Genomic DNA, 12,772 nt, shown 5'->3' on the forward strand with positions numbered 1-12,772 from the left:
CCCTGAGCTAACATCTGCTGCCAATCCTCCTCTTTTTGCTGAGGAAGATTGGCCCTAAGCTAACATCGGTGCCCATCCTCCTCTGTTTTATATGTGGTACACCTGCCACAGCATGAGTTGGTAAGCAGTGCCTAAGTCCGCACCCAGGATCCAAACCAGCAAACCCCAGGCCACCAAAGCAGAGCATGTGAACCTAATCATTATGCCACTTGGCCAGCCCCTCTCATGTGTGTTTTTTAAAAGCTCTGTAGGTGATTCTCATTCAGCATCCCTGCTCATAACCACACTTTTAGTTTATGTTCTCAACAAGTCAGCCCCATTAGCCAGAAAGTGATAAAGAATTATACTTCTCTACCCCATTAATATCATGTTTAGCCATGTGACTTGATTTGGCCAATGAAATGTGGGCAAAGTGATATGTGCCACTTTGGGTAAAAGAGCCAGCTCACGGTTCATTAGTTTTTCCCCTCTGCCGCCATGATTAGTAGGTCCCAGAGAGATGCCATTCCATCATCCTGGATCCCACAGTGGGAAGAAAGATGCAAATGACCCACAATAAACCTGTAGCATGAACAATAAGTAAGCCTTTGTTTTTGTAAATCACTGAGATTTTGGGATTGTTTGTTTCTGCAGTATAATCTAACCTGTCCTGACTGATACACTACTCCCCAAAATAAATAAATGTTTCTCTTTCACAGGCTGGAAGATTCCTGCCTTTACTTTAAGTAAAGGAGGGACCTAACACTTATTAAGTGACTACTACCTTGTTGATGCCTTATATACAGCGTCTTTTCAGTTTTTTAACAGCCAGATGAGGAAGAAAGTATTATCCTCATTTTACAAATAAGAAAGCTCAGAAAAGTTAAAAAGTTTGCCCAAGGAATTACCAACAAGTGACTGGTCTTGACATTGAACGCACCACCCATATCTAATTCTCAAGTTCATACTCTCCACCACAGAAAGCTATTCAAAAACACCTACTTCCATCATTCTGCCTTTTATTTTTTCTCCTGCTCTACCAGGGTTTCCATTTGCAACATTAGAAACGAAGGCTCATAACAAGAAGGAGAACTAGGAATGAATGTCTCAAGAAGTGAGAAAGAGGATATTAGCTCTGAGTCAGCCTCAGTGGGAAGCACTCACTATGGGGTCCCTGTAACGGGCCTCCTGGCATGGTTTTGAAACAGACAGCCATTGGGAGCATGTCTTACATGCCAACAAAGGTTTAATAATTGAATTAAAATGCAATCATTAATGCAAATTGCATTAAAATGTAATCTAGCTTATTTCAGAGAGAGAAAGGGTGCTGGTAGCTCATTATAAAATATACCCGAAGAGCTTTGATATCTTGCTAAAGGAGTTACATATTTATGTAACTTAAAAATAAATTGTCATGCAAGTGTCATGCTGGGCTCTGAGTCTCCATTGCTCCCAAAATAAACATGGGAGTGAAGCCCAGAGTAAGCCGCAAAGGCCCCCCAGGGGCAAAGCCTTTCTTGTGATCATACCTAAAGCAGGCCAGAGATCCACAGCTGCCCTCCCACTCTGCAGCTCGGTCTGCTTATTCCTGTCACTTATAGGCATGTGTTGTGGACAAGAGAGAGAACACACCTCCCTGAGCATAACATGACACTAAGAGCAAAAGGTCATACGGTTCTCGAGAAAACATAACACACAATACACACACCCACAGCATGTCAAATGTGATGTGCCTACAAATAAATATTTACATTGCCTTCCAGAATAAGAGTTGTAAGAGGAGTTTCTACTATATGACAACACAGAAGGACATGGATTTGTCCGGCGCCCAACACTCCTTCTCATGGCATCAGCACCAGCTCATGGTCTGTACAGTAGGCAGTTTGTCCCTGACTAACTCTTCCTCCTGTTTCTGAACTCTTTCTCCCACTCCCTTAGACACCCACCTTTCATTTCCGGTGTTTATTTCATTTCAGCCCTTTACTCACCTTATCAATCTGACCTTCCAAGGATCTAATCTCATTCATAAACACCATAACAAAAGAATTTGTCACAAAGCCCCTCTATCCAGGAACGGGCACATGAACCATTTCATAAGCATTATCTTCTTGATGCAATTTCAAGCATCTGTCAGCAGGTAAGGAGGGGTTTGAGGAGGAAGGGACCTCCATTCCTCCCAGGTGGGCCTCTGCTTTGCCAATGGAGAAGGCTAGTCCTGAAGCCTCTCTACTCCTTTCATCTCCAGTCACCAAAACCTCCTCCATTTAATAGGGCTCAGATTCCCCAGATGCAAACAGAGCTTTGATTCAGTCTTGGGGAAGCCAAAGGAGCACTGAGGAGTAAAATATCATAGGTAAATTTCCTGAAAAACAAACTCTGAAGGGAAGGAGTGGTGTGTAGACCATCCTTTGTTTTAGGTGAGCCATGCTGGTGTCTTGAGAGGAATTCTCACTCTCTCGGGCTTCCCCACTCTGTTTTCCTGCCTGCATCTTTATTTCTCTTATTAAGCACTATCTGTCTGAAAGCGTTCTCTGAAATCCAGATAGAAAGCACCTCTGTATGAAACAATCCCTGATTCCCCTCATCTCTCTATGATTCCCCCCTTTTTAGGAGCTCCTTCCACACTTCATTCTGGGTTCTGCATTTTGGTATTTAATTACACTGTCTGGTATTGTGCATTAATTGTTTCCCATTAGAATAGCACACTTCCTAGAGTGGACATGTGGAGCTATTTGATCTATACAGCATTCTTTCCCACAACAAACATCTTTTTCCCCATTCTAAAGTAATTCTGCTTGATCTTTATGGTTGGAGTGGTACCAAACACCCACCCTCCACCACCCAAGGTTGGACATAGGACCCAGATTTAGCTAATCAGTGAAATTACCCTCTCCTCAGTGAGTGGTTCTGGAATTAAGAGGACCCTAAGCCAGGATCATTTCTGGAGCCAATGTCCATGAGGGTTCAGTGTAGCCCTGGGACTGCCAGCAGCCGTGATGCTAACACATGCAGAAAGCCAGAGCAACACAAGCAGAGGTGAGATATGGGAAGAGAGAGAGAATATTGCTTGATACCCCTGGATCTAGCTATACCTGGAGCTAAATATTAGCTCCTTGAACTTAACATTTACATGAATTAATCCTTTTTTCTTCTCAGTTGACTTTCCATCACTTGTAACAGTAAGAGTCATAACTAATACACTCTCCCAATCTAGTTATAAATTCAAGTTATTAATCCATGCCTTATACTTTTTTGTATTCTCTTGCGGTGAATGAAGTGGAAATAGCCTGGACACAGATCCCCATATTTAAGGGTATAGGTATATTTGAATAGAAGAGAATAAGCAGAACTAGTGCCTCATTTTCTGAACAGCAATATGAGTGTTCCAGATATTTAGTAAGTGGAGTGGGGAAAGCCCTATAAGGCCAGTTGGGCCTAGGAATAAGTCAAATTCTCTATAACGCAATAATGCTAGGGTTTAATATTTCAAAACATGCTAGGTTAAATCCATGTTAACTCTAGGGCTCTCCATTCTTTCTGTGATAATTAGACTGTGTTATCTTTTAGATCTCTCACTTTGGTCAAATGTGTTTGCCTCCTAAGTGAACAATGAGGAAGTGGGCTGTAGTTATTGGGACCAGAACTCACTCTTCCCAATCTATTACAGCTAAGCCAAGGAGCACTCTATGAGTATCTGGCCAAAGAATGAAGCATTTTAATTTATAAGGAATGAAGGGACCAAGGATCTCACCATTGCCTCTGGGGATGGGATGGGAGGGAGAAGGCCTTTGATGAAGCTGAGGGTAGAAAGATCCAGATTGATGAATTTCAAAGGGGGGGATGCATGAAACAGGGAAGAAACAGAGAGAGAGAACATTCATGAAGTATCCTCCATTCAAAGGTCTAAACATGAACCACCCTTTGGAAGCATGGTATAGATTATTTAGTCCTGCTGGAGACAAGTCTAGTCTCTGACATTCTGACCCTCTAGGTCTCTAATTCTGAGTCCTTTGTATTTGCCCACAGCCTAGAGTATTTGATCTGGTGAAGTCTGAGGAGGTGGGAAAGGACCCTCGCCCAGTTGTCTCGGGTTGTAGAGGAACTTCAGACCTCCTCAAGCCACACAAGGCAGTAAGATCATATTTCCTGGTTGTTAAACCCTCCCTACTGGTGTTGGCAAAGACCACCCCTTAGAGAAAAAAGGAAGGACAGTGCTGGATCCAGGTCACTAATATTCAACACATGAGCACACAGTCAGAGCTGGAGCTTTATTAGTAATGTTTGTCAGAAATTCAGTTCTCTCAAAACAATGTCACTGAGTCATTTGGGATTTTCAATATAGAATATTATGATATATTTACCAGGTGAGAAAGCACGCACACAAACATACAGAGATGATATGTTTTAATAGTCAGAAAACCATTGAAAGAAAGGAGGCCCAATGGTTTGGAAAGAGAGGAGCAAGAAGGAAAACATTGGTTCAAAATATGGCATTTAGAGAAGCTATTTTCCACATCCTTTTTTGAAGAGAAAATGTACTGAAAGACACATTTTAATAACTAGGTAGAAATAACCTCTCTGGAAACAACGAAATTCATTATTTGAAACTAATTCTTGCACCATAATACTAAAAGTGACAACTCAGGAAAACGACAGCTAGCTCAAAAATCATACCCAAACAAAGTTCCAACATGGAAGCTACAGTTCTGGCATGCTCAATTTTTGGTAAATATAATGTAAAACGGATAGCACACTAAACTACAAGTGAAAAGACTTAAGATTTAGTCTTATCTCTGACACTAATTACCTCTATGACCTTGAATAAGTCATTCAATGTCTCCAGAAATCAAATATGATGATCTCCAAGGGCCTTCTAACTCTAACCCTCTATGACTAAGTGGACACTAACTTAGGTTACAGAAAAAACATCTGAAACTCAAGAAAATTTTGAGTTTGACAATACCATGTTAATTGATAAAAGTCCATTGGCATTGATTTTATTGAAATTAAAATAAAAGCTACTATTTAGTAAGCACTTATTATATGCCAAGTCCTTTACATACGTCATCTCCAATCATTAAATTTATAAAGAAATATTATCCCTATTTTATAAATCTGAAAATTGAAGCTCCAAGAATTTAGGTAAATTGCCCAAGATTTACACAATTATTAAATGTTGGAGTCAGGATTCAAACACAGGTCTTACTCAAAATGTTTTGCCTTTTTTCACTGTAGCTAGATCCCAATTCTATTACTAATTATATAAAAATTCAGAGTAGGGGGAAATTTCGAAGATCTGTGATGTGAAATTTCTGAGAAGTACATGAGAGACTGTGACAGAGATGGATAGCTGACCACCAAAACCCTGTGTCCATCTGTAGGGGGATTGTTGTTGGAAGGTAAACACAGCCAAATACCACATTTCCTAGCACAACCCCAATTCTTCCAGGTGGGGCCATGTGTCTGTCTTTCCAACAGATTATGATGGAAGTGATATTTTTCACTTCAAGCCATGGTTTTTGAGAAGTACATGATACTTTCACAAACCCCCTTTCCTCAGAAGCCTAGAGCGCAAAACTCCAAGGCCATCAAGGATGTAAGCCACAACATGGAAGGAGCCTGGGTCCCTGAATCACCGTGTGGAGGAGATCAGCCTGCTGTCCAGGAATGCCTACATGGAGCATTAGTGAGAAAAGAACTTTTACTATGTAACACATTAACATTTTAGGGTTTGTTTGTTACATCATCTAGCATTTCCCTCACTAAGACAGGGTATCAGATGAACTGTGAACTATGCAGTGACCTCCTCATCTCTTTGCCCCTACATTCCTCTTATACAGCGTTTCTTAATCTGTGTATTGGGAAAGATGAGGGAGTTGGGGTGGGAGAATGAGGAATTAGAATTCCATGCATTAAAGGACAGGGAAGAGGGGTATAGAAAGAGCGCGTCAAATTTCCCCAGTCTGTTCGCAAATGTATCTTGTCTTGGTAATTATGGCACACACATACATTTGGTAATAGTGTCTAGGTAATTATAACATGTACCAACACACACATTGAATCTACCTCATAGCACCCCAGCCACACATATCAGTTGAGAACATATGACGATTATCACATTTTTTGGTTCAGTCCTTTACTAATCTTTGAAACTAGTCCTACCCGCATGCAGAGGGTATGCAAGAAGGACCCAACCAGCACCTCAGTGGTTCCACATTAGATTAGCTTGGTTACCGTGTGTGTTTCCTAATTCGTAACAAATTATCACAAACTAGGAGGCTTAAAACAAAATAAATTTATTCTCTTACAGTTCTGGAGGCTAGAAGCCTGAAATCAAAGTGAGTTGGTTCCCTCTGAGGACGATAAGGGAGAATTGTTCCATGCCTCTTTCCGAGCTTCTGGTGGTTGCTGGTGATCCTTGGCATTCCTTAGCTGGTAGGCACATGACTCCAATCTCTGCCTCCATCTTCACATGGCCTTCTTCCCTGAGTATCTGTGTCCAAATTTCCCTTTCTTATAAGGACATCAGTCATATTGGATTTAAGGTTCACCTTAATCAATGGGGACCTTATCTTAACTTGATTACATCTATAAAGACTCTATTTCCAAATAAGGTCACATTCACAGATACCCGGGATTAATCTTCAACATATATTTTTGGGGGACACAATTCAATCCACAGCAGCTACTAAGACAGTTCTCATCGTATAGCCAGGTCCTTATAACTGGCCTACTGTAACCCAATCTCCTAAACTAAGCCATGAACAGATGATCTTGCTGGAAGAAGTTACACCCCCAGGTCTTCCCAGAGGACTCTCAGAGGTTCCCAGTTTGGTCCCAGTTTGGAACACCAGGCCTAAATATCTGGGACTTAAGAAGCTTACTCTTCCCCATTTCTTACCAGCAGGTGACTTTGGTGGCAGTACCTGATTGAGGTGGAATCACCTTCTGCCCATAAACTGTACAGAGAATGTTTGAGAGCAAAACTGGGCTAAAAAAATCTTTCTGGCCCCATTGCACCAGATCCTGCTGAGAACTCTGTACTGCTCTCTGAGATGTATTCAAAACAGAAGAGTCACCCAGATTGGGGAAAGAGGAGGCACTCGAGAAGCTGGGCTGTCATCAGACCCCATTCATTAGTGTGCCAGACCCTTAGGACAATCAGAGCAAGGAATTTTCACACTCTTGTCGCCGGGCGCCTGTCGTGTTTAATCAATCAGCGCGACAAGCTTGTTAGACTCGCCATCACAGCAGGGCCCCGAGCCGCCTGGCAAACCGTTCCTGTAAGGAGCTTCTGAAAAAGAAAAAAGGAGTGAAAGAAAACAAGAGCCAATAAGCTGTGGCGGTATGACTGGAAGCAGACTCCAAGGGACTGAGGGCAGCTTTTCAGAGGGAGGATAAAGGATCTTAGCCAAGCTTCTGCCTTGCGTCTGGCTCTGAGAGTCCCTAAGGCAACCTGTCACCTGCTCTTTAAAAAGGCGTTGGGCCCTTTGGGGGAGGGGCAGGCAGCATCTCTGAAGAAGGGCTTTTTTATGCATCTCTCTGTTTGTCATGGTTTCATCTCCCTGCATCTTGCTCCCTGTCTTTCCTCGATGGGACCAGACGCTCCCTGTTGTCAGAGCCTCTCCCTCAGCCACGGACTTTCACAAATCTCAGCATCACCAAGAGTTTTTGCATCCAATGACTTCAGTTTCTGGGAGACAAAGTTTGAAACAGGTCACTCTCCAACTCTCTGCTTATCTGACCTCATTTTTAACAAGCTTCTTTCCCAGAGATTTTGTGAAGCAGGGTATTAGGATCAGAGAATAGGCTCAAAGGGATTCTGAGAGCATCAAATCCAGCCCCAACATTTTTCAGAAGAGAAAACCAGGTAGTATAATAAAAAGTGTCAAATATATAATATATGCCAGACACATTATGCTATATCATAAAATGTTAAAGTCCGTAACTTTTGAAACATTCAGAGTAGAGATCATAAAAGTTATACAGAAGCTGGTAGTGGCTAAAAGTACCTCATATTCCTCAGCTATAAAGTGAGATAGTACATTAGTTTGCTAAGGCTGCTGGAACAAAGTCCTACAAACTGGGTGGCTCAAAACAACAGAAATTTATTCTTTCGTAGTTCTGGGGGATAGAAACTGCAACCCAAGGGGTCAGCAGGCTTAGTTTCTTCTGATGGTTCTAAGGCAGAATCTGTTCCATGCCTCTCTCCCAGCTTCTGGTGACCACTGACAATCCTTGGCATTCCTTCACCTATAGATGCTTCCCTCCACTCCTGCCTCCATTGTCACGTGGCATTCTCCCTGTGTCTCTCCCCATCCTCCCCCTCTGTGTGTGTCTGTTCTCCTCTTCTTGTAAGGACCCCAGTCATGCTAATTTAGGGACCACCCTAATCAAATATGACTTCATCTTAACTTGATTCCATCTGCAAAGACGCTGTTTCCAAATACGGTCACAGTCACACATACCAGCAGTCAGGACTTCAATACATTTTTTGGGGGGGGACACAATTCAACCCATAACAGACAGTAACATCTTTCCCATCTACTCACTCTTGAGGACAAGAGATGTTAAAGGGCTTTGAAAAATACACAGTTTTTTAAAATTTTCTGAACCAACAGTGTGTTTTTCAAAACCCCTTAATATCAATTTTCACCGAAAGAAAGGAATATAAAACATATATCCTGAGCCCTATTCCACTTCCTCCCTGCTCAGTGTTATTAGAATCCACATGGCTTCTTCCAAACCCAATCTGCGTATATGGAAAAACTAGTAATGACTTGGGAGTAGTTTTCCTCAGGCCAAGTCTGATTTCACATTCATTCATGCTTCCACTGAAGACAACTTGATGTCCACCCCACCAGTGGTCAGTGAGATCCTCCTGGGTGTGTGTGTGTGTGTGTGTAATTTGTGAAGGAGTGGAGAAGAATTTGAAGGAGACTGGAAGTAAACTTGGCTTCTTTTAAGGAATTTAAGATAGAAAAAGGCTTGCGTCTGTATCCTTGGCACTTTCCTTTCTGAATCTCAAAACCCACATTTGCCACTTCTCTTTAGCATCACAGTACCTCCTTGTGGCTTTGATGATGAGATGGTGCAAGTTTACTTGCTCAAGATTCCCCAAATATTTACTGACAAAAACCAGGACTAGGATGTAGAACACCTATTTTCCAGGTTCAGAGCTTTCTTTTACATGCTTCAGCTCTGTCGAGAACTGAGATGCTCAGAAATACAATTGGAAAGGGACGGTCTGGATGGTTTCTGGGTTTGCAGTTCAGATAAGAACACCAAAGCCTAAGGGGAAAAATTCAAAGATGGATCCTGTGAGCGTTGCAATGAGTCTAGTAACTCCAAATGAGTTTTGGCTTTAGCTTACAGCCTTAGTGCCCATTAAAATGAAACTTTTCTTAGGAGAAATGAGATTTTAAGTTCAACTCATTCTATCTTCCTCAGAGTGAACCAAAGTCTGGAGCACCAGGTTTGATTGAAAGACCAGAAGGCAATTTGGTCTTCTCCAGTTCATATGTAATTAGATGTCTGTGGGGTGACCAGCATCACTATCCCCTGAGCACTGTGCCAGAGGTGACATAAAAGCCCATGACCCTGCTTCTTCCCTCAAGGAATTTAGAATATCATGGGGAGATCTGATCTATGAATCTGAAACAAAGAATTTTAAACAATAACATAAAATAGGTGCCAAATAAAATATAATCAAGGGTCACAATGAGCAGTAGGAGCCACAGAATCCTGTACAAGGAGGAATCACTATTGTTTGGAGTTACAAGGAAGACTGAAAGTTTCTGAAAACCTTCAGCTTGCAGCTCTAGGACAATTCCATCCATTATCCCAGTTTTTCTCCACTTTTTGACCACAATGCAGAGTAATAAAAATACTTTCTATTGCAACTCAGAACTCACATACAAAAGCACCAAGAAACAGTACTGTTTGGGATTTGTTCCTTTTGCTCTTCTTGGTCCACTTTCCACCCTTCTCCAACTCATGCATGTGCCATGTCACTAGACTCTCTTGCTCTTCAGCCAAAGGTGAGTTTGGCCAATGGAGGCACCAGCAGGAGATGTGGGTGGTGGGAGGGGATTGGAATTGGGCATTTTTTATCCCAGTTCCCACCTGCCAGCCTGCTGTGGGGTGTCTCCCTTCCTCTCCTGAAGATCACAGCTCCTGTCAGGTAGCCCTCTCCTTACAGTATTCTAGAAGCTCTCTGTCTCTTTACCTCTTCAGGCCTAGGAATGATAAGGTCTCCTGCTATTCCTAAGCCCAGATTATGCACCATCTCTTGCAGCTTCTGCTTTTGCAAATAGTCTTTTTAATAAGCTCTCCTCAAGTTATTCAATTTGAATGTCATCTGTTTCCTGACAGTATCCTACTGATACAAATCCTTACCCTGACCATGTGTCATGCAATCTGATGTTCTTTATTCCATTCTTTAAAAACAAAAACAAAAACAAAAAAAAACCCACTATTGTCTCTCACTTAGTTGATTTCACAACCAACTAACGGGTAGTGACTCATAGTTTGGGAAACGCCATTTGCTTTCATCAACAATAACTGAGCTTTTTGTTCTAACATAGACCACATTCCCATCAGTGGGATGTTTGAAGTTAGTCTTATGGCCTAGATGAGTTCCTGGCCAACCAAGCATTCATTGATCTTCAGCATCTCCTCTATATCTGGTCCTCTTTTGAAGGTCTCATCCCTATAACTGGGCTTCTTTCAGTCCTGGTTATTAGTTTTACCTGGTCCCTGGTGAGCTTGTAACCTGGCTTGAGTCGGAGTCCCACAGCCTGGTGTATCAGTTTCCTAGGGCAGCTATAACAAATTACCACAAACTGGGTGGCTTAAAAACACATAAATTCATTCTCTCACAGTTCTGGAGGTAAGCAGCATCAAGTCAGGGTGTCAGCAAGGCCACATCTCCTCCAGAGTCTCTAGGAGAGATTCTGTTCTTTGTCTATTCCAGCTTCTGGTAGCTGTAGGCATCCCTGGACCTGTGGCTGCATCAGTCCAATTGCTACTTCTATCTTCACACGGCCTCCTCCTCTCTGTGTCCTTTCCTCTGTGTGTCTCTTGTAAGGACACTTGTCATTGGATTTAGGGCCTACCTGGATAATCTTGGATGATATCATCTCAAAATCATTAACTTAATTACATCTGCAAAGAGCCTTTCTCCAAAAAGGTCACTTTCATAGAGTCCACGGATTAGAACCTAGACATATCTTTGGGCCAACATTCAACCCACTATCCTTGGTAACTTGACAAATCTACCAATCTTGTCAGCATCCTTGCAGAATCTCTTCCTGTACGTTCAACTTGGGGACCTTGAAACCAAGACACTGGTAGCCATCTATCTAGAAGGATCACCACAGATCAGAGACTGTTGGGCATGACACAACCAAGTGATCAATATCTGTGGATAGCAATGCCAGGGAGATCAGGTTTCGAGCCATTATATTTTGGACTGCTGGTCACATTGCTTGGTGGCTAACTACCTAGATAGGTCAACAGCTCTGTTCCAGCAATACCCAGCCACAATTTCTTATTCTCCCAACCACCTGACCCAAGGAAGCAGGAAATATTAAACCATAGAGCAAGGAAGATGGGCCCTGAAGAAGGGAAAAGGTTTTGGAAAGTGAAAGGAAGAGTGGTAATAGATGGAAAATATACGAACAAAGACACAAGATAGCCCTATTCTTTAATCAAGCAACAAATCTGATTTGATGCTTAGCATGGCAGTAACATCTTTGAATTTCTGTGAAAGCAAAGGGAGCATCTTTCTTGCATGACTCTCAAAATGTCTAGTACTAATTTCCCTTAGATACTGAAAAAAAAAAATCCTCCCTGCAAAAATAAAAAATGTGCTACTGGTTTCTTTCAAAGATCATTTCATTAAATTGGCTGTTCATAGGAGTCTCTCCATCTTCTGTTTAGGAGCACTGGAGCATATCCATTCTCTGTGCCAGATACTGGGGTTTATAAGTCAGCTTGCTGCACTTTGCTGTTGTGGCTGACTTTGTAAAGCACAGATTGGCATACGTGGAACTCGAGATAAATGGTTGGCATTTTCATGAGCTTTTGTCCTTTATCACATTGTTTAAATCTAAGAATGAATACATGAATATAAGGTCTCATAGTTCCAATAATCTATTTTGCGTTTATTATACATCGAGCCCAGAAGCTTCTGACAACCAAGACTGGCAGTGCTGAGTAATGACAAAGGGAGATAGCTCTTAGTGGAGCCTTTTGAATGTTGGCAGTTGAAGAATGCCTTGGTTTTCATTTTGCTTGTCTCATCAGGAATGAACAAATTGGCTAAACCAGAGAAAAAAGCCTCTGCCTTTACCCTGCGGAATGGAGACTACCAAGCGCCATCCCCTGTGGGAACCACTTCATCTGGAAACTGTTAAATTAGATGAATGGGATGTACAATTTCACTGAAGAAGATTATGTCCATCTCCAGGTTTTTGAGCCATTGGCATTGACTCGGTGTAGCCCTCTGTGAAAAGTGTAAGTCACCGGGGCCTGAATTATTTCCCTTTGAAATACTTTTACCTGACTCCCCATGACTGGCCATTGGCAGCACTGTAAAGAGGTGCAGGTAGGACAAGGGAATAAAGTGGGCTTTGACATCTGAAGGTATTGACCTTATGATCTACTACCTAGTGAACCCAGGCTAGCCATTTACGAGCTCCCTGAGCCTCTATTTTCTCACTGTAATCTAGGAATAATAGTAATCCTTCACCTACAGGTTTGCTATGAGAGTTAAAAGAGAATATTCAAT

General features: G+C 42.0%; 1 long non-coding RNA gene across 1 annotated transcript in view; it reads right to left on the reverse strand.

The window, feature by feature from the left end:
* Positions 1–6,259: 6,259 nt before the first annotated feature.
* The window catches only part of LOC124245003 (uncharacterized), a 38,618-nt gene continuing 32,105 nt past the window's right edge, over positions 6,260–12,772 (reverse strand). The window contains exon 3 of the long non-coding RNA XR_006890161.1: positions 6,260–7,273. This is a non-coding gene — a long non-coding RNA (uncharacterized LOC124245003). The remainder of the gene's footprint in view (positions 7,274–12,772) is intronic.

The sequence above is a fragment of the Equus quagga genome, chromosome 9 (assembly GCF_021613505.1).
Source record: "Equus quagga isolate Etosha38 chromosome 9, UCLA_HA_Equagga_1.0, whole genome shotgun sequence".
Lineage (NCBI taxonomy): Eukaryota > Metazoa > Chordata > Mammalia > Perissodactyla > Equidae > Equus > Equus quagga.